General features: G+C 43.5%; 1 protein-coding gene across 2 annotated transcripts in view; it reads right to left on the bottom strand.

Annotated features, from left to right (window-relative positions):
* The window catches only part of CCDC102B (coiled-coil domain containing 102B), a 567,471-nt gene extending 550,384 nt beyond the window's left edge, over positions 1–17,087 (bottom strand). For both annotated transcript variants that reach the window (XM_030212667.1, XM_030212657.1), the window contains exon 1: positions 17,038–17,087. The gene's annotated coding sequence lies outside the window, so the exon portion shown is untranslated. The remainder of the gene's footprint in view (positions 1–17,037) is intronic.
* Between the last annotated feature and the right edge of the window lie 5,240 nt (positions 17,088–22,327).

Below are 22,327 nucleotides of genomic sequence, written 5' to 3'. Positions count from 1 at the left end.
GCCTAAATTCTAGGAATGCCCCTGACTCTCCCATGCCCCTCCATTCCAGTGATGATCAAGGTATTTTTCAGTTGAAAGGTCTGTGATAGGAAAGTTTTGCTGACATTGCACCTTTGTGGTGCCTGTTTTCAATACATTGTAATATAGCAAGCTCCACTCCACTCAACTCCTGAGGCAGGTACTGTGTACCAAAACACGAGTCCATGTCAAGTCTACTCGAATATTTATTGATATCACTACTAAAATATATCCAACATCATCATTATATGTCTCCTTGATTGGATTGGATGGTTTTTTTTATGCACCCTCTACTTTTTTCTGCTTGGACATTTTACGTAGCATGACCTTTCCTTCTTTCAGTTTTGCACCATTGATTTATTCCATTTTATATCAATTAATATTTCACTTAAGTAGCTAAATTTAGAGCTGAACCCAATACAGGCAGCATGCCAATTCTCCATGGATGTACAGTAATGCATTACATATTGCTCTTCTAAGCTTTGAAAACTATCAGTGGTATTGCCAAATAAAATCTTTCCATTGCAGATGGTCTTGGCTAATGAAAAAAAAAAACAATTAAAGAAATAAAGGTGCTTAGAATTAAATTACAAGAGATTTGAAATGACACTCTTTGTGTACCAGAAAAAGTTAATGTTACTGACAACACAAGACCATGCAGATATATCATATATTTAGTGACAGATTTATAATGCATAGTAATACAAGTATTTATCATTTCTAAAGCTCTGTTGGACATGTACACAGACACATATAAGACAGAGTCCCTGCTGCATAGAGCAAACTATTTAAAGTGACTGTAGAGCATCAGATCTTTCTGTCAGATTTTGTATAGGTCGCACAAAGCTGGGCGCACAATCCTGGGCATGTAAATGAGTTGACCTATTAGGTGTTAGCAATCAATCACTGACATTAACAAGCACTTAATTGGCAGTAATTAGGAGTTATACATGGATCTGCCCTATGCCCTATTCTATAACATGCTGCTACTACTACTTATCATTTATATAGCGCTACTAGACGTACGCAGCGCTGTACACGTGAACATGAAGAGACAGTCCCTGCTCGACAGAGCTTACAATCTAATTAGGACAGACAAACAGGACAAACAAGAGATAAGGGAATATTAAAGTGAGGATGATAAAATACATGTGCACCTAAGTTTCATAGCATTCAACTCCAAAGTGATTATGACAAAATCAGATTTGATATAAACTCTGAAGTAAGTATACACAGGAAATCCAATACGTTAGCATTTAACTTTCAAAAAGGAGACTATGATAAAATGAGGAGAAAAATGAAAAAAAAAAAAAAAAAACCACCTTAGAGGACCAGCTGCAAAGGTCAACAATTTAAATCAGGCATAGATGTTGTTCAAAAATACCATCCTGGAAGCACAGGCCAAATATATTCCAATGTTTTAAAAAAAGGATGAAGGAAGACCAAACAGCAGCAGGCATAGTTAAAAAGTGAGGTGAAGGAAGCTATTAGAGCTAAAAGAAAATCCTCAGAATGTGGAAGAAGGATCCAAATGAAAATAATAGAAAACAGCATAAGGAATGGCAAGTCAAATGCAAAGCGCTGATAAGGAAGGCAAAGAGAGACTTTGCGTTGGAGGCAAAAACACATAGTAAAAACTTTTTAGGTATATTATTATTATTATTAGCATTTGTATAGCGCTACCAGACACGCAGCGCTGAACACCTGACAAAAAGAGACAGTCCCTACTAAAAAGAGCTTACAATCTAAAAATACAGACAGACAAGACAGTTACGGGTGAGGGAAGTACTGGGTGAGAAGGAAGGAAGGAAGGGACAAGGGAGGGCAACTGAGTAATGACTAGGAGTTAAAAGCAGCAGTGAAAAGGTTGGTTTTCAGCACAGACCTGAAAACAGGTAGAGATGGAACTAGACGTATAGGTTCAGGAAGTCTATTCCAGGCATAAGGTGCCACAAGAGAAAAGGAACGAAGCCTGGAGTTAGCAGTAGAGGAAAAGGGGGATGACAAGAGAGATTTGTCCAGTGAGGGGAGTTCACGGGGAGGAACGTAGGGAGAGATGAGAGTGGAGAGGTAATGGGGGGGCTGCAGAGTGGATGCACTTAAAGGTCAGTAAGAGAAGTTTAAACTGTATGCGGAAGCAGACAGGGAGCCAGTGAAGTGACTTGAGGAGTGGGCTAGTGTGGGTATAACGATTCTGGCGGAAAATAAGTCGTGCCGTAGGATTCTGAACAGATTGGAGAGGAGAGAGATGGCTGACCAGTGAGTAGTAAATTGCAATAGTCCAAGCGAGAGGCGACAAGGGTGTGGACAAGGGTTCTGGTAGCGTATTCAGAAAGAAAGGGGCAAATTTTGCTAATGTTGTAGATAAAGAAACGACAGGTTTTGGCGATCTGTTGAATATGTGCAGAGAAGGAGAGAGAAGAATCAAAGATGACTCCAAGGTTACGAGCTGAGGAGACAGGGAGGATGTGAGAGCCATTAACAGAGATAGAGAAAGGGGGGAGAGGGGAGGTGGGTTTAGGGCTAAAAATGAGAAGTTTGGTTTTGGTCATGTTTAGCTTTAGATGACGTTGAGACATCCAAGCAGCAATGTCGGACAAGCAGGCTGAAATTTTGTCCTGGATTGAGGTTGAGATTAAAAGCAAGAAGCCAGCAAAAGAATCAGTTGGACTGCTAGATGACCAAGGGGTAAAAGGGGCACTCAGGGAAGACAAGACCATAGCAAAGAAATTAAATTAATTCTTTGCTTCGGTCTTTACCAAGGAAGATATCAGAGAGATACTGGTACCAGAAATGTTATTCCGTGCTGATGAATCAGAGAAACTGAATCAAATCTCTATAAACCTGGAAGATGTAATGGGGCAATTTGACAAATTGAAGAGTAGCAAATCAGCAGGACTGGATGGTATACATCAGGGGCGTAGCCAGACTTCGGCAGGAGGGGGGGTCCAGAGCCCGAGGTGAGGGGCACATTTTAGCCCCCCCCCCAGCACTGCCGACCCCCACCACCATTTTTGACCCCTCCTCCACTGCCGCCACCACCACCTTTGACCCCCCCCGGCACCAACCCTTTCGACCCCCTCTTCACGCTGTCACCGCCAACCCTCCCCCATCGCCGGGTACCTTTGCTGGCGGGTGTCCCCAACCCCCACCAGCTAAAGTCCTCTTCTCCGGTACAGCCGCGTTGCTGATCTGCAAGGCTCCTATTTCTGCAACGCAGCCGCACCGGAGGACTTCGGCTGGCTGGGGTTGGGGACCCCCACCAGCAAAGGTACCCGACGGCGGCGGCGGGTTGGCAGGACCAAATCTACAGGGGCCCATGTCCCCGTGGCCACACGTAGCTACGCCCCTGGTATACATCCCAGAGTACTGATAGACTTGAAAAATGAACTTGCGGAACCATTGTTAGTAAATGTATCTTTAAAATCAAGCATGGTACCAGAAAATTGGAGGGTGGTCAATGTAACGCTGATTTTTAAAAAAGGTTCCAGAGGTGATCTGGAAAATTACAGACCGGTAAGTGGTGAGCCTGACATTGGTGCCGGGCAAAATGGTAGAGACTATTATAAAGAGCAAAATTATGGAGCACATACATAAGTATGGATTAATGAAACAAAGCCAACATGGATTTAGTCAAGGGAAATCTTGCCTCACCAATCTACTGCATTTCTTGGAAGGGGTGAACAAACTTGTGGATAAAGGTGAGCCAGTATTGTGTATCTGGAGTTTCAAAAGGCATTTGAGAAAGTACCTCATGAAAGACTCCAGAGGAAATTGGAAAGTCATGGGATAGAAGGTAGTATTCTATTGTAGATTAAAAACTGGTTAATAGATAGAAAACAGAGAGTAGGATTAAATGAACAGTATTCTCAATGGAGAAGAGTAGATAATGAGGTTCTGCAGGGGTCAGTGCTGGGACCGCTGCTTTTTATCATATTTATGAATGATCTAGAGATGGGAGTAACTAGTGAGGTAACTAAATTCGCTGATGACACAAAGTTATTCAAAGTTGTTAAACTGGAAGAGGATTGTGAAAAATTGCAAGACGGCCTTACGAGACTGGTTTGGATATCATCCTAAAAGAAAAGTCCATAAGCCATTATTAAATAGAATTGGGGAAAGCCACTGCTTATTTCTAGGATAAGCAGCATAAAATGTATTGTACTGTTTTGGGATCATGCCAGGTACTTGTAACCTGGATTGGCCACTGATGGAAACAGGATACTAGACTTGATTGACCTTCGGTCTGTCCCAGTATGGGAGGGTTGGGGCATTCCCAAAATTTAGGCGTGGTGTTATAGAATTCCTGCATTTGTGTACCTAACTGCCATTAGTTGGGCACAGTAGTATATAGGTATATAATCAATTATATATGTGAAGGGAGTATGCAGTTAATCCCAAACATGTATACTCAACTTCACTTCAATGTATCCTCATTGTATAACTAAACACGTTGAGCATTATAAATGTTCTTATTAATTTACACTTTTAGTACTTAATGCATCTGCTAGTTCGATCCAGAAGAATAACTAATTTAACAAGGGAAGAGTTAGGGAAGACCAAGCTTGGTCTTTGAGATTAACTAAAACCTAGTTTGTGAAATACTGAAATTTAATACAAATCGGAGAAAGCTTTTCTTCACTCAACGTGTAATTAAACTCTGGAATTCATTGCCAGAGAATGTGGTAAAGGCAGTTAGCTTAGCGGGTTTAAAAAAAAGTCTGGACAGCTTCCTAAAGGAAAACTCCATAGACCATTATTAAATTGACTTGGGGAAAACCCACTGTTTATTTCTAGGATAAGCAGCATAAAATGTATTGAACTTTTTTAGGATCTTGCCAGGTATTTGTGGATTGGCCACTGTTGGAAAGAGAATGCTGGGCTTGATGGCCCTTTGTTCTGCCCTTTGTGGCAATACTTATGTACTTATGTAAATTTTTCTTTGTATAAAACATAAAGGGATCCTTTTACAAAGCTGCAGTAAGCAATAGTGCATGCATACTGAAGCTTAAAAGGGCTTATCATGGGGCACACTCAGGTGTCCTGAGGTTAGTTCCAGGTTTTCACATGCAAAGGAATAAAACCGTTCATTTTGTTTGTAACTTGGAAGGGGCATGTCTGGAGGGCGGGAAGTTGCAGCTACATTGCCCTGCTCTAATTGATTAGCACATGAGCTCTTACCACCTACAAAATAGGTGGTAGTGAGGGCTCAGGTGCTAATCTTTAAGGGCAATATTTTCAGTCAAACCAACCACTCAGTGATGGCAGTCTTTCACTGTGGAAACCCCAAACAATGAAAACAAAACTCTACAGTCTCAAATCTCTAAACCTATTAGCCTCAGTAGTGCAACTCCCTAGTGTTTTCAACTTTTATACTGCAAGGATTACAGCACCCACTTCCTCAGGGCCGGTCAAACTCAGTAAGCGGGGTAAGCGCCGCAGGGGGGCGCCTGCCTTCAAGGGCGCCACTGCGGCACTGCGCCACCATACTGCACCGCCCTTGGTGCTTTAAATCTTTAATTTACCTCCGTTCCAGCAGCCGCATCATTTGAAAGCCCTGCCCCGTCTCTAGCCTTCCCTCCCTTCGTGAGTTCGTTCCGCAGTCCCGCCTTCTGACGTCATTGCCTCGAGGGCGGGACTGCAGAACGAACTCACGAAGGGAGGGAAGGCTAGAGACGGGGCAAGGCTTTCAAATGACGTGGCTGCTGGAACGGAGGTAAATTAAAGATTTAAAGCACCAAGGGCGGCGGGGGATGGGGGGGATGGGGGCGATTCGGGCGAAGGAGAATCGCTGGACAGGGGCAGGGTGGGAGAAGAGAGGAAGGAGATGCTGGGGGGGCGGGGCGCGCGGGTACCGGAGCGGGTGTGCGTGGGTGCCAACTCATCGTCTGCAGGGGGCCCCAGAGACCCTAGGACCGACCCTGCACTTCCTCATCGGCCAGCTTAAATATATACAGTGGGGGAAATAAGTATTTGATCCCTTGCTGATTTTGTAAGTTTGCCCACTGACAAAGACATGAGCAGCCCATAATTGAAGGGTAGGTTATTGGTAACAGTGAGAGATAGCACATCACAAATTAAATCCGGAAAATCACATTGTGGAAAGTATATGAATTTATTTGCATTCTGCAGAGGGAAATAAGTATTTGATCCCCCACCAACCAGTAAGAGATCTGGCCCCTACAGACCAGGTAGATGCTCCAAATCAACTCGTTACCTGCATGACAGACAGCTGTCGGCAATGGTCACCTGTATGAAAGACACCTGTCCACAGACTCAGTGAATCAGTCAGACTCTAACCTCTACAAAATGGCCAAGAGCAAGGAGCTGTCTAAGGATGTCAGGGACAAGATCATACACCTGCACAAGGCTGGAATGGGCTACAAAACCATCAGTAAGACGCTGGGCGAGAAGGAGACAACTGTTGGTGCCATAGTAAGAAAATGGAAGAAGTACAAAATGACTGTCAATCGACAAAGATCTGGGGCTCCACGCAAAATCTCACCTCGTGGGGTATCCTTGATCATGAGGAAGGTTAGAAATCAGCCTACAACTACAAGGGGGGAACTTGTCAATGATCTCAAGGCAGCTGGGACCGCTGTCACCACGAAAACCATTGGTAACACATTACGACATAACGGATTGCAATCCTGCAGTGCCCGCAAGGTCCCCCTGCTCCGGAAGGCACATGTGACGGCCCGTCTGAAGTTTGCCAGTGAACACCTGGATGATGCCGAGAGTGATTGGGAGAAGGTGCTGTGGTCAGATGAGACAAAAATTGAGCTCTTTGGCATGAACTCAACTCGCCGTGTTTGGAGGAAGAGAAATGCTGCCTATGACCCAAAGAACACCGTCCCCACTGTCAAGCATGGAGGTGGAAATGTTATGTTTTGGGGGTGTTTCTCTGCTAAGGGCACAGGACTACTTCACCGCATCAATGGGAGAATGGATGGGGCCATGTACCGTACAATTCTGAGTGACAACCTCCTTCCCTCCGCCAGGGCCTTAAAAATGGGTCGTGGCTGGGTCTTCCAGCACGACAATGACCCAAAACATACAGCCAAGGCAACAAAGGAGTGGCTCAGGAAGAAGCACATTAGGGTCATGGAGTGGCCTAGCCAGTCACCAGACCTTAATCCCATTGAAAACTTATGGAGGGAGCTGAAGCTGCGAGTTGCCAAGCGACAGCCCAGAACTCTTAATGATTTAGAGATGATCTGCAAAGAGGAGTGGACCAAAATTCCTCCTGACATGTGTGCAAACCTCATCATCAACTACAGAAGACGTCTGACCGCTGTGCTTGCCAACAAGGGTTTTGCCACCAAGTATTAGGTCTTGTTTGCCAGAGGGATTAAATACTTATTTCCCTCTGCAGAATGCAAATAAATTCATATACTTTCCACAATGTGATTTTCCGGATTTAATTTGTGATGTGCTATCTCTCACTGTTACCAATAACCTACCCTTCAATTATGGGCTGCTCATGTCTTTGTCAGTGGGCAAACTTACAAAATCAGCAAGGGATCAAATACTTATTTCCCCCACTGTATGAACAAAATACTCATCTGAATAATTTCAGGTCAGGGACAACTTATCAGACATGATTCATTTACGGTAAAAAGTTTTTTTTTTTTTTTTTTTTAAGTAGGAGCACAATAAGGTCATATTAACGTGGGTTGAATTTAATAATTGATTGCTTTAACACTGTATTGTAGGGGGTGATCCTTTATTCAGCTTATGTGAAACATGAATCATGTCAGATAAGTTGTTCCTGCTAGCAAGGAGGTGGGTGTTGTAATGTTTTCAATATAAAAGTTGAAAACACTAGGAAGTGGTAATGCCGACATAGCCCATTCACTTTGAATGGGCTGTGTTAGCATTACCATGCGGCTTTGTAAAAGGGGGGGGGGGGGACAGTTAGAGTTTAGAGACTGTGGAGTTTTGTTTTCATCATATTCTAGAGGCAACATTTGCACATGGTCATTAATACAAAAATCTAAAAATTAGGCCTTTTACAAAGCAGCGCTAAAAATAGCCTTCATGCATATGAAAAGCATATGTAAGGGCACAATACGGCCACTTTTTAGCACTGCTATGTAAAAGGGCCCGAAAGTGATGAGGCTCTATAACCACTGTTCTGAGTTGCTGATGCCTTGTGTTCTTTACTGTGCCCCTCTTTGCTGCCTTTGTTTCATATTGATGAAAGGTTAACAATTTACACTTCTAACACATGGACAAAGATGTTTCATTTGGAAGGCTAGACAATGTATTACTGTTTGTAATTCAGTCAGAAAAAAAAATCAAAAAAGGTTTAACCACAAGTGCTGCAAAATATTTAAATTCAACCATCCTTCAACATTTAAAAGGACTCTTCCAAAAACACTTCCACATCACAAAACAAAGCCATATTTATGACAAGGTCACGAAAAAGGTAACTCCTCAACAGTTTTATGTAAAACAGCCAGAAGTGCTCTGAGGCACTAGAAACAGATGGCAACGTCTCCAGACTCAAACTATCCATTCATGAAAATGATATTTTTCCCACAAAACAAATGTGGAACCACCACAGACATAAACCCATGCCATTTTCTATATTCTCTGCATGCCTTATGTCCAGGACAGGGAACATTCTTTTTCAAGTGGATATAATGTATATGACCAGAAGCCAGATGTCCCCACTGAATAGATTTTTTTCTGAATGTAACTCACATTGAGCTACAGCTGAAAAAAAAAAAGATGTGAACTAAATCCAAAATCTCTTCCCTCCCAAGGGATGTTCAAAGGATGTTTTCCATTCTGTGTCTTTGGAGGAAAATCCTTACTAAATCAGGCTCTTTGCTCCGGCACAATAAGAGCCTGATTTAGTAAGGATTTTCCTCCAAAGACACAGAATGGAAAAACATCAGAATATGGTCCAGTGCCAACCACTCTCCCCCCCCCCCCCCCCAACTCAAGTATGGTACAGTGCTAAAATATGTAGGGTCATTATTTGAGCTACAAAACCTAAGGGACTCTTTACCAAACTGTGGTAAAAATTGGCCTTAGCACGTACTTACATGGGTCATTCCTGCAGGCTAAGGCCATTTTTTCTCACCAGGGTAAAATGACTGATTTTTCTATTTTCTCCATTAATGGCCATGCAGTAATTTTCCCATTAGTGTATGAGCCCCTTCTGTCACCCATTATGTAGGCAGTAAGGGCTCATGCACATGGATTGGAAATGTAGTTGCACTAACTGATTAGCATAGAACACACTCACTCTCCGCCTTCAGACCCGCCCCAGTGCTAAGAAATAAATTTTATCTTTTAGTGTGTGGGTAACAAACGCACATGCAAAACTTACTGCAGGATGCCTGAGCACACCCCACAATATACCATTTTTTGCTGTGGTAAACATGTTAATGCTTGCCGCTGCTTAGTAAAATGACCCCTAAATGAGCACAGCTTATGAAAGAAAAGTGGGATCTGGGGGAAATTGTATCTAATGATCTTAAGATGGTCAAACAGAGAAGGCAACATCAAAAGTCAGATGCTGCTTGATTTTTTTTTTTTTTCAGAAGGTCTGTGCTTTCTTAGATGAAGCTGTGTGTCTTGTATACTAAATGGCATTGCTTTTTATATAAAATTGAGAAAAGATCCTATTTGGGACTTACAAGAGAAAATTTTACAAATTGTGGATTCTGGTTTAGAGAAAGGTATTGTAACTAAAAAGGAAATTGAGTTTCTGAAGGTAGAACATCCAGTCACTCCAACTATTTATATATTGTCAAAAATACATATAATTAGTGTCACCCCCTGGTAGACCAGTTGTCTCTGGTATTGGATCACTTCTTGAACCTTTATCTGTCTTTACTGAGAAATTGTTAAGACTGAATTTATATCTAGCCCCTTCTTATATTAGAGACTAAAGTCATACAATCACTATTCTGGAAGCTCTACCTGTTATTCATGCGTATATCATTCTGGAAATGATGAACCTAGAGTCCTTATTTAGAAATATTCCATCACAATAGGCCATTAATGAGGTTAGAGCCGTTTCTGATAATAAGCAACCATCAAGAATTCCTACTTCTTTCATTGTTGATTTAGTTACAATAATGCTTAATAAGAATGTATTTTTCTTAGATGGACATTGCTAGGTGAAGGCATGGTAATGGGGGCATCTATGGCCCCAGATCTTGCCAATTTATATGTCACTCTTTAGAGTTGCAATTTTTGAATGGTAACCTCTTTGGATATACCATTGCTCTGTGGCGTAGGTATATTGATGTTTTCTGTATCTTGAAGGGTAATCTTATCGGTTTAGAAGAATTTCACCCATGCTGATTTGCGTGCAAAACTCAATTGGTTAACAAGCCATTTGGCACCAATAGTTAGATGTTAAGCAACTACATACAGTGGTGGAAATAAGTATTTGATCCCTTGCTGATTTTGTAAGTTTGCCCACTGACAAAGACATGAGCAGCCCATAATTGAAGGGTAGGTTATTGGTAACAGTGAGAGATAGCACATCACAAATTAAATCCGGAAAATCACATTGTGGAAAGTATATGAATTTATTTGCATTCTGCAGAGGGAAATAAGTATTTGATCCCCCACCAACCAGTAAGAGATCTGGCCCCTACAGACCAGGTAGATGCTCCAAATCAACTCGTTACCTGCATGACAGACAGCTGTCGGCAATGGTCACCTGTATGAAAGACACCTGTCCACAGACTCAGTGAATCAGTCAGACTCTAACCTCTACAAAATGGCCAAGAGCAAGGAGCTGTCTAAGGATGTCAGGGACAAGATCATACACCTGCACAAGGCTGGAATGGGCTACAAAACCATCAGTAAGACGCTGGGCGAGAAGGAGACAACTGTTGGTGCCATAGTAAGAAAATGGAAGAAGTACAAAATGACTGTCAATCGACAAAGATCTGGGGCTCCACGCAAAATCTCACCTCGTGGGGTATCCTTGATCATGAGGAAGGTTAGAAGTCAGCCTACAACTACAAGGGGGGAACTTGTCAATGATCTCAAGGCAGCTGGGACCACTGTCACCACGAAAACCATTGGTAACACATTACGACATAACGGATTGCAATCCTGCAGTGCCCGCAAGGTCCCCCTGCTCCGGAAGGCACATGTGACGGCCCGTCTGAAGTTTGCCAGTGAACACCTGGATGATGCCGAGAGTGATTGGGAGAAGGTGCTGTGGTCAGATGAGACAAAAATTGAGCTCTTTGGCATGAACTCAACTCGCCGTGTTTGGAGGAAGAGAAATGCTGCCTATGACCCAAAGAACACCGTCCCCACTGTCAAGCATGGAGGTGGAAATGTTATGTTTTGGGGGTGTTTCTCTGCTAAGGGCACAGGACTACTTCACCGCATCAATGGGAGAATGGATGGGGCCATGTACCGTACAATTCTGAGTGACAACCTCCTTCCCTCCGCCAGGGCCTTAAAATGGATCGTGGCTGGGTCTTCCAGCACGACAATGACCCAAAACATACAGCCAAGGCAACAAAGGAGTGGCTCAGGAAGAAGCACATTAGGGTCATGGAGTGGCCTAGCCAGTCACCAGACCTTAATCCCATTGAAAACTTATGGAGGGAGCTGAAGCTGCGAGTTGCCAAGCGACAGCCCAGAACTCTTAATGATTTAGAGATGATCTGCAAAGAGGAGTGGACCAAAATTCCTCCTGACATGTGTGCAAACCTCATCATCAACTACAGAAGACGTCTGACCGCTGTGCTTGCCAACAAGGGTTTTGCCACCAAGTATTAGGTCTTGTTTGCCAGAGGGATTAAATACTTATTTCCCTCTGCAGAATGCAAATAAATTCATATACTTTCCACAATGTGATTTTCCGGATTTAATTTGTGATGTGCTATCTCTCACTGTTACCAATAACCTACCCTTCAATTATGGGCTGCTCATGTCTTTGTCAGTGGGCAAACTTACAAAATCAGCAAGGGATCAAATACTTATTTCCACCACTGTAAGTACATAAGTATTGCCATACTGGGAAAGACCAAAAGTCCATCAAGCCCAGCATCCTGTTTCCAACAGTGGCCAATCCAGGTCACAAATACCTGGCAAGATCCCAAAAAAGTACAAAACATTTTATACTACTTATTCCAGAAATAGTGGATTTTCCCCAAGTCCGTTTAATAATGATCTATGGACTTTTCCTTTAGGAAGCCATCCAAACCTTTTTTAAACTCCGCTAAGCTAACCAACTTTACCACATTCTCTGGCAACGAATTCCAGAGTTTAATTACACTAATTAGAATTTAAGTGCACTACTCACTAAGTGTATTCTACAAAGTAGCAGCACCCACATTCCTACTCTATCGGAGAGATTTGTTTTCACGCTACAAGGTACTTTAATCTATTGAAGTATTAGGCGTGAACTGCCATACATTTTTCTATAGTGCATCAGTCATGCATGCACATTCTTTTTAAAGACCACTTCATTATTCCCATCAGCTCCATAATCTCATAATTTCATTTCCTTACTATCAGACTCCTGAGGCAGGCACTTTTTGTGCTGAAGTACAGTGCTGTGTCGAGTCTTGACATTTGTTTTTATGCTATAAATTTTACCTGTTGAACCTGTGGTTTGTCCAACCTTCGCTCATTTCCCACTTCTTGGTTCATTGCGACTTTTTGTGGGACTTTTTGTTTTGTTTTGTTACCATTGGTTACATTCCTAAAATGTGTGCACAGTGTTGTAGAATAACTTCTTCCATGCCTAAAGTTAGGCATGGGCATGTACACCAACTTTTCATTGGTGTAACTGGATTTGCCTACATTGTAGTCACATGGACGGCGCTACACATATTCTGTGATCCGTACCTAACTTTAGGTGCAGTTTATAGAATACGCATAGGTGCGTTTTCCATCCGCGGCAATTTTTTCGGCACCAAATATAGAATCGGGCCAATAATGTTTGTAAACAGCTTTGGTTGTACCACAGAAAGGCAGTATACCAAATAAGATCCACATATGTTCACCTGATCTGAATGGGGGCATTGCAAGCAGCGAAATGTGGACTTATGTGTATACTTTATAAAATACAAGTGTAAAGTAAGCTGGGGAATAGGTGTGTACTAAATAAGAATGTGTGATCACTTTCCATGAGGTCATTTTCAAAGGAAAGGATGGCCCATACTTTCTCTAGAAAAGTGGTGTAACTCATATCTGCTGCACAAGTTAGGTGTTATAAAATGACTCTCCATATAAGTAAGTCATTAACATAGACGAGTAGTCAAACACACCTAATTAAGACCTAGTTATTCTAAAATAATTAAATATCATTCTTGGGGAGGGAGAGTGTCCAAGATGATGGTACATTAGTTTGAAGCTCCGTACCTCCTTAACGTTTCTGCTTTTACCTGTTTCTTTGTTCAATTATGCCTCATACAGAGTGGAAGGGTGTTCTGAAGGCTTTTCCCATGCCAGCCAGAACCTTCTTCCCTGTGCAACAAATTTTGAGCTGTATGCCTCTAAGCAGCCTCAAGAACAGCCGAGAAAGAGGGCCCTGCTGCGAGTCTGGAAGAGGGGGAATCCATACTACTAGGGCAAGATGTATCTCTATCCCCTCCGGTATCCACTACACCACTGTGTCTAGCAGTGATTTGTGCCTTGTCCACAACCGCTATGGAGGCAGATGTCGCTGAGTTGGATCCTTGTAGCATGGGGGGCAAGGGCACTGTGGAGTTAGCTGATGTGAGAGAGATGCCAGGGGATGCAGTTAGTCTGTACGAACCCACGATAGTGACCCTGGAGGTTATTTGGAGGGCCCTGAAAAAACTGGACTTGGCAGTCAATAAAGTAAGATTTCCGGCTTGGCTGGCAAGGTTAGCTTGCTATCACAAACTGTCAAGAAAGTTAAACAAGAAGGCTCGGGGTTTTTCCAGCAAACCAGGTCTGAAATTAAAGGACCAAATTCTATAAATGGCGCCTTAAAAATTGGCAGCAAAAACCAGTTAGTGTGATTCTATAAAGTACACCTAAAGTTATGCGTACTTTATAGAATATGCTCACACATTATTCTTGCAACTAAAATGTAGGTGCACCCATTTAGGCCACCTAAAACCAGGCCTAAATAACTGCATCTAAGTTAGGCTCAGGGTTTATTCCATAATAGTGCACATAGATTTTGGAAATGCCCACAACCAACCCATTCCACGCCCATGGCCACACCCCCTTTTTGACTGCACACATGAGAACTTATGTGCACCGCGTTCTAGAATATGCCTAGAAAGTTGTGAGCGTAAATTCTAATTAAAACCAATTAGTGCCGCTAATTGGTTAAGTACCAATAATTAGTGCTGATTGGCTTGTTAATCTATTAAGTTGCACATGCAGTTTGGCCATGTGGCCAAATTAGCGTGCACAGCTTAAAGGCACCATATATAGAATTTGAGGGACTGTCTCTACAATAGTAAATGAGAGAACAATGATACAACATAGATTTAAACAACTTGAAAACTTTAATAGGAGATTGAATTTGTGTACCTCAGTGGGTGGAGATAAGGGATCCCTGCCATATGGCCACGCAGTAAGAGTTTTCTTACAGCATGACCGATTTGTTTTGGGGGGATTTTACCTGCTGTGGTAAAAAGTGCCCTGGCGCACAGGAAAAACGGTCCCTGCCACTACCACAAGGCTCTTTTTCCTGCAGCTTCATAAAAGGATCCCTGATGTTACTTAGGGAGCCTTTTAATAAGCTGCAGTAAAAGGAGACCTGCTCAAGCAGCAACAGCCATTTTTGCCATGCGCAGAGACCCATTTTACTGCAGTGGGTAAATGGCCAAAAAAGCAAATGGCCACGCATTAAGATTGCACTTACCATGTGGCCATGCAGGGGAGAGCACATACTGCCACCCATTGAGGTGGTGGTAAGGGCTCCTGCGCTAATCTGCCAGTAACTAGCCAGTGTGCAGTGCTGCCCAATTACCAGCGGATAACCCCCTGCCTAAATCATTTTAAAATATATCCACTAGCATCGGAAATGCCACATGCTGGAGGGTGGAACTACCACTGGCGCCATAGGAGCCAACTTTTCAAAATGATTGGGAGTGCTGAAAAACTTTTTTTTACAGGGGGTGCATTCCCCCTCCCCTGTACCCCTCCCTCGTCCCCCCTCCCCTCCCTCCCAGTTCCAGGCCCCCTCCCTCCCTCCCAGTTCAAGTTCCTCCCTGTTCCAGGCTTCCCTCCCTCACTCTGAGTTCCAGGGTCGTCCCCCCTGCCCCCTCCGAGTTCCAGGGTCGTCCCCCCTCCCTTCGAGTTCCAGGGTCATCCCCCCTCCCTCCGAGTTCCAGAGTCCCCCTCCCTCTGAGTTCCAAGGCCCCCCCTCCTCCCTCCCTCCCGAGTTCCAAGGCCCCCCTCCTCCCTCCCTCCCTTCGAGTTCCAGGCCCCCTCCCTCCGAATTTTAAAAGTCATCATTTTATCTCCTCGGGGTTACGGCAGCAGCAGCAGCAGCGGTGAAAAGCGTGCAGGCTCGGTGTTTAGTTCGGTCTTCCCTTCTGTCTCTCTCAGCTGTGGTCCCACCCTTGAACACGAAGGGAGGGAGGGAGGAGGGATGAAGGGAACTTCCGGTGGGTGAAATATTGGGGGTGCTCGAGCACCCACAGCACCCACGGAGTCGGCGCCTATGACCGAACCTGCGTTGGGCCAGCAGTAGTTCCAGATTGCCATGTGGTAAGCCCACAGTGGGCCTACTGTTGCTTTGTAAAAGGGCCCCTAAGGTAACTCAGGAGAGAAGGAAGGAGTTCTTGGCAATGCGTACTGAGACAAAGAATTTGGGTGCTGCTTTTTTATTAGCCTACCCCTGCAAGTGTTTAGTTTGTTATTTAGGTAACAAGTACACCTTTTTTGTTCCAGTTCAATTAACAGCTTTTCTGGACCTTAAGAAAACCCTCAGAGGTATTAATAACTAATGGAATATAATATTGTAACTAGAGGATAAAACGTGTTATAGCTTATACTTACATTTGTTACCTTTATTTTCTCCACTTTGTAATCTGGGACACTCTCCCTCATGTGGAGATCTAAGGAAGAGATTTGCCCCCCTATTTACTAAGTCACGCTAGCGGCTGCTGTGCGCTAATGCCGACACAGCCCATTCACTTTGAATGGGCTGTGTTGGCATTGCCACTCAGCAGATGCTAGTGCAGCTTAGGAAACAGGGGGGTTAGTTTGTTTAGTTAAATTCGTACATATTTTTCCCTTTACATCTCTGTTTTTCTGTAACAAGTGTGTGTTGCTTGTGAGATAATTTGCAAATTAATAAAAAATAAATATTCTTCTCTTCTCAGCATGTTTTCTCCCTTTTGCCTTTTCTCTATCCCCCCCCCCCCCCTCCACCCCATATATTTAGCATGAAACAATTTTCCTAAATCATTATGGCCAGCTTAAATATCTAAGCCATCTCTTCTGACCTCTCAGCTTCCTGTTAGTAATGACTGAGATTTACTATGATTTATTTTAAATGCTCTTACTTCAGCAGGCATAAACTTAGCAGGCAAAATTATGCAGTTGTCACTAAAGGTCCCAGGTACCACACAGTCTCTATCACATTATCCTACATTAATCCAAAGCAAGGCCACTGAAGAAAATTTGGATTCCGAACTACAACATATAGAAGAATTTAAAATGATTTTACACCACAACATGTTTTATCAAATATTTGTCATTAAAAAGATATCAGCTCTAAATTCAACTCTGCTCAGCTCATTTGGAGATATGTATAAAAACACAAAAGGTAAGCTAAGACAGCATATAGTACATAGAAAAAGATTACCCCCAGTAAGACATAAAGGAAAGAAACAGAAATGTTGCAGTAAACAATGAAACAAAATGTGGTAGCTTAATCCAAACACTTTTTAGACTCCTGGCAGATTTTCTCAACATGTTTTCAATATTATTTTTTGTGTTATGTTATAAAGAGCAAGCGATTCTATACCATAGTGAAAAAAAATATATATATATATCCAAAACCACAAAGTTATTAAAGATTCTTACCCTCTGGTCTTGCTCAGCTCCCTTTTGCTTCTCTCTGTTAGACACATGTGTAAACAACTGAATTTCCTACATCCTTTTCTCATCTGTGCAGCTCTGGGGTCTTGGCCAACGGGATAATTTCCAGCATAAGACCATTCCATACTAATACAGAAAAGCTTTTCCATTGGCTGTCATACTTTGACAAAAGTACTATGCCATGGCTTCTTTCTCCCCCCCCCCCCCCCCCCCCCCCCCCCCAATTACAGTCTTCAAAATCCAAATAAATCTTTGCTTTTTGACTACAAATTCGTCCTTGGTGTTTCTCTGTTTTTTTTCCCCATAAGGTTCAACATAAGGGGGAAGAATAAAAACAGAATAGAATTTATAAAGGGAATTATTAACTAGATATCAAGCATTAATTTCAATAGCCAAAAATATTAATCTAAACAATCTGGACTTTATTCTCCAAATCCCCTAAGCCATATAAATGGCCAGATACCTGGAAATATTTAGCATTCCAGCTCTTGTCCTACAAAAAACTTTTGAACTTTCTCAGGGACATTCAGGTCTGTTCCACAGAGATTTACTTTGATTACAAGTGGGTTTGGTTTGCACATAGGGTAAACATAGGGAGGAGTGGCCTAGTGGTTAGGGTGTGGACTTTGCTCCTGAGGAACTGAGTTCAATTCCCACTTCAGGCACAGGCAGCTCTTTGTGACTCTGGGCAAGTCACTTAACCCTCCATTGCCCCATGTAAGTCACATTGAGCCTGCCATGAGTGGGAAAGCACGGGGTACAAATGTAACAAAAAAAAAAATAATAGAAATGTATCTCACTCCTAATCCAGGGTTTTTGGAGTATTATTTCAAATTTGCTGCTATAGCTCTTCTTACTACTTGCATTGTGTCACAGAAAGCTTCCTTCTGGAGCTCATGATGAGAGTTGCTCTATAAAGGGACAGCAATTTTTAGGCACCAAGAAATGCCTGTTTTCAGCCGTTTCTATATATAAAGTGATAGAAAGATACTATAGATATGTTCTGAAAGATTGTTTGTTCTGTATGTATGTATTTATTATGTTATCTTATACAAATCTTCTATTCCACAAATACCAAAAATTAGTTCAACGCGGATTACAATCAATATATATAAAAGGCGAGTGTCGTACTCACTCGCAAATGCGCAGTAGAGACCTTCTCTGCCCCGCCCCCGCATCAATACGTGATGACGGGGGCGGAACAGAGAGGGTCTGTACTGCGCATTTCTGAGGGAGGGACACCACCATCTAACGCTCCCCCCACCTGAGTCGCCACCACCACCCACCTTCTACCCGGTCGGGCCCTCGCTCCACTATTGAAACAGCGAGGGTTCGGGAACGCAGCACTGAGCTCTGCTGAACTGCCGACATCGCCCTTCCTTCTTCTTCTCTGCCTCTGTCCCGCCCTCGATGACGTTACGTCACACGAGGGCGGGACAGGCAGAGAAGAAGAACGAAGGCCGACTTCGGCAGCTCAGCAGAGCTCAGTGCTGCGTTCCCAGCAGGGGCGTATCTGCGTGGGGCCACAGGGGCCAGGGCCCCCGCAGATTTCGCCCTGGCCCCCCTCCCCGCCGTCAACCCTCCCCCCGCTGCTTACTTTTGCTGGCGGGGGGCCCCAACCCCCGCCAGCCGAGGTCCGACCTGAAGTCTTCATATTTCGTCTTCCTCCGTGGCCATGCTGCAAGGAAGTAACGCTGCAGTGCTAATTCGTTGAATCCAGTTCGGAGTCTGACATCGCAGCACGTTGTACGTGCGTACAACGTGCTGTGACGTCAGACTCCGAACTGGATTCAACGAATCAGCACTACAGCGTTACTTTCTTGCAGCATGGCCACGGAGGAGTCGGAGGAAGACGAAATATGAAGACTGCGGGTCGGACCTCGGCTGGCGGGGGTTGGGGCCCCTCGCCAGCAAAAGTAAGCAGTGGGGGAGGGTTGACGGCGGGGAGGGGGGTGGAGAGAGGCAGCGGTGGCGGCGGCGGCAGCGGGGGGGGGGGGGAAGGGAGGCAAAAATGTGCCCCCCCTCTGGCCCCCCCTACCGCCGGATTCCAGATAAGCCCCTGGTTCCCGGACCCTCGCTGTTTCAATAGCGGAGCAAGGGCCCGGCCAGGTGGAAGGTGGGTGGTGACGGCTCGGGGGGGGGGGGGGCGGCGCAAATTCGGAGGGGGAGGGGCAGCGGCGAACTCGGGGGCGGGCCTTTCAACCCCCCCTTCCTATAATAGCCCGTTTTTACGGGCTCAAAGGCTAGTAGATAAATAAAAAGCGCTGGTAACAATAAATCCAGGAGCTACAAACTACCAATCTCCTACAATCTAGTTCTTACATAGTACATATTTGTTAAAAAGCAAAGTTTTAAGAGCCTTTCAAAAGGCCAGATAGTTTGTGAGTACACAAATCTGCGGGGGAAACGAGTTCTAAACCGAAACAGCTTGATAATGAAGAGAGGAATCAAACATTCTTTGCATTTTGATCTGTCTTGCTGAGGGAAAACATAGTAGCATCTGGTTTCAGGTTCCACTCACAGAGCCTTTATATAAAAATGTGACCCAGTCACTTAAATACAGTGGAGCATCACCGTACATAATTTTAAAGATGATAGTACAAAGTTTAAACTGTGCCCTGGTATTCACAGGGAGACAATGCAATTCTCTAAAAAATGGAGAAACTGAATCAAACGTACAGGCTGAATATATCAGCCGTGCCGCTGTGTTCTGGCTAAGTTGTAATCGTTTAATCAAAGTTTTTGAGCAACCAATATAAATATCATGCACACTTTGGAACATCTTTTAAGTAAATGTAATGAAACACGGCAGTAATAGGCTAAGCTTTGACTCATCCCCTTTAATTCTATATATAGCTCCCAAAATTGAAGCCATCAGAAGTATTCCATAATTGAGCATGCAACTTAATTGACAAATGAGCAGCTAAATGGCTCACCTCCCCGAGACCCTCTGCTTTACTACTGTCTCAGTTAACTCCCTTGCACAATCATTATAAAATCATCACACTTAGGGCCCTGTTCCTTTCACCCTCCCCTAATACCATTTCCTCAGTTAATCCACTATCCTCCCCCTTCCCTGTCCTTACCCAAACCTAGCATACCTTTTCCATCCTATCATTTACCTTCTCTAAAACTAACAGTTAGTATTAGAGAAGGTAAAACAGTTCCATCAAACTGATCCTCCTCTCTTATTCCTATTCCATCTTCCTTGCTCACCATTCCTAAACATTGTATCCTCCCCTTTCTCTATCATATGACTGTTAGCAGTCTTTCTTTGGGTACTTTTCCTGATTCTTGGAAGCAAGCCATAGTCAGTCCTAGTCTAAAGAAGGCCAACCTCAACCCATATTTAGCCACTATCGACCCATTTCCAACCGTTGTATTGCTTCTAAAGTCACCGAATGCATTGCTTTTTTGCCAGTTATATAGGTTTCAACTGATAACATTTTGCAACCATGTCAGTCTGGCTTCCGCCAAGGCCATAGCTGTAAAACAATCTTAATAGCCCTCTTCAGTGATCTACACAAAACCTTTGATTCTGGAAAACTTGTAGTTCTTGTTTCACTTGACTTAACTGCAGCCTTTCATCTTGTCGATCACAACACTCATCTCTCTAGACTTCATGCCTTTGGAATTTCCAGTACTGTTTTCTTATGATTTTCTTCTTATCTCAGTAACCATTCTTTCCACATTTCCTAGTCTTCCACAGATGTCTTCTAAACCTTATCTCCTAGATTATGGTGTCATGCAGGGCTCTATCCTTGCTCTTCACTTTAATATTTTTTTTAAATCCCCTGCAGGTACAGGAGGTTCTTATGATCTGTGGTTATGGCGAACAGGTGTTTCTCACCCTCAGAGATGGCACCATTCTGCTAGTGCTATCTTGATGGGCAATAGTGTAATTTTTTTCAGCGGGTGAGAATTTCTTGCAGAAGAAAGTACACGGTAGTAATTTGTCTTTAGTGTTTGATAGAGAAAGAATGGTACCCACCCCAGTAGAAAATGCATCAACCTCCATAAAGAAAGGCTTCTCAGGATCAGGATGAGAGAGTACCAGAGCTGACATGAAGTCTTGCTTCAGAAGAAGAAAGGCTCAAGTGTAAAGTGCTGCGTACATCCAGTAGCGCTATAGAAATGATAAGTAGTAGTAGTAGTGATATAGCCTCCTCAGACCACTCCCAGGTATTAGCGTCTCTCCAGGTCAGGGCAGTCAGGGGTATAGCTATGGAAGAACAGTCCTGGATAACTGGTGATAGTAATTCACAAAGCCCTGAAACTGCTGTAGGGCTCTTTGTCCTGCTATGCTGAACCCAGGTTCCACCAGATTTTATAGCAATTCCTAAGACAGCACCTAGCAAGTGGATGGAGTAGCTTAGTGGCCAGTGCAGTGGACAGTGAACAACTGGACCAAGGTTCAATTCCCACTTTAACTCATTCATTTTAGTACAAATATGTGAGCCCTCCTGGAAACCAAAAATATCTCCTGTACATATGTGTTTAAGCAGTGCTTTTTTTGTAGAAAAAAAGGTGCCGGTACTCATTATGGGTGGGGGTCACCACATATGGCTCCACCTCTATGATAGCCACACCCACATTTGCCACACCCCTTATACCAGCTATGGCGCATATAAACAGACATCATTGAAAATATTATACTAGTATAGGAGAAAAAAATGACGTGATTTTTTTCATCAGAAATAATTTCTGTAAGCTGTTACAGCTCCAGTATACCCAGTGCAAAATAAGACAGCAGGTGTAAATTCTCAAATTGGACATATTTCAAACACTAAAATGAAAATAAAATGATTTTTTTCTACCTTTGTTGTCTGGTGACTTTGTTTTTCTATCCATCCCAGTCTCTGATTCTGCTGCTCTCTATCTGTTCCCTTAACTCCGTTTCCAGAGCTTCCTTTCCATTTATTTCTTTACTTTCCTCCTTTCTTCTTCATTTCTTGCCATACATCCATAAGTAAAAGCTGGGTCCTCCTCCATGGAATTGACTGGAGGAGGTATAACGTGGATCCAGCTTTTGCCTTTTTTCTCTATCCATGTGCAGTTTTTCTCCTTTCTTCTCTTTCCCTCATCTCCATCCATGTGCATCTTTTTGTAGCGGCCGCTACAAAAAGAAAAAAAGCAATGAATGTTTTTAAACATCAAGCGCAGCACCGCAGACAGCCATCAGGCATTGGCTGTCGGCTCTGCAGCCGCTCCTCCTCTCGCCTCCACGTCACTGCCCCTGGAGTAAGACCTCGGAGGAGCGCAGCGACGTGAGAGG

Source organism: Microcaecilia unicolor, chromosome 1 (genome assembly GCF_901765095.1).
Source record: "Microcaecilia unicolor chromosome 1, aMicUni1.1, whole genome shotgun sequence".
In the NCBI taxonomy this organism is placed as follows: Eukaryota; Metazoa; Chordata; class Amphibia; order Gymnophiona; family Siphonopidae; genus Microcaecilia; species Microcaecilia unicolor.
Note: the sequence above shows the minus strand (reverse complement) of the source record. Positions and strands in the feature narration are given on the sequence as shown.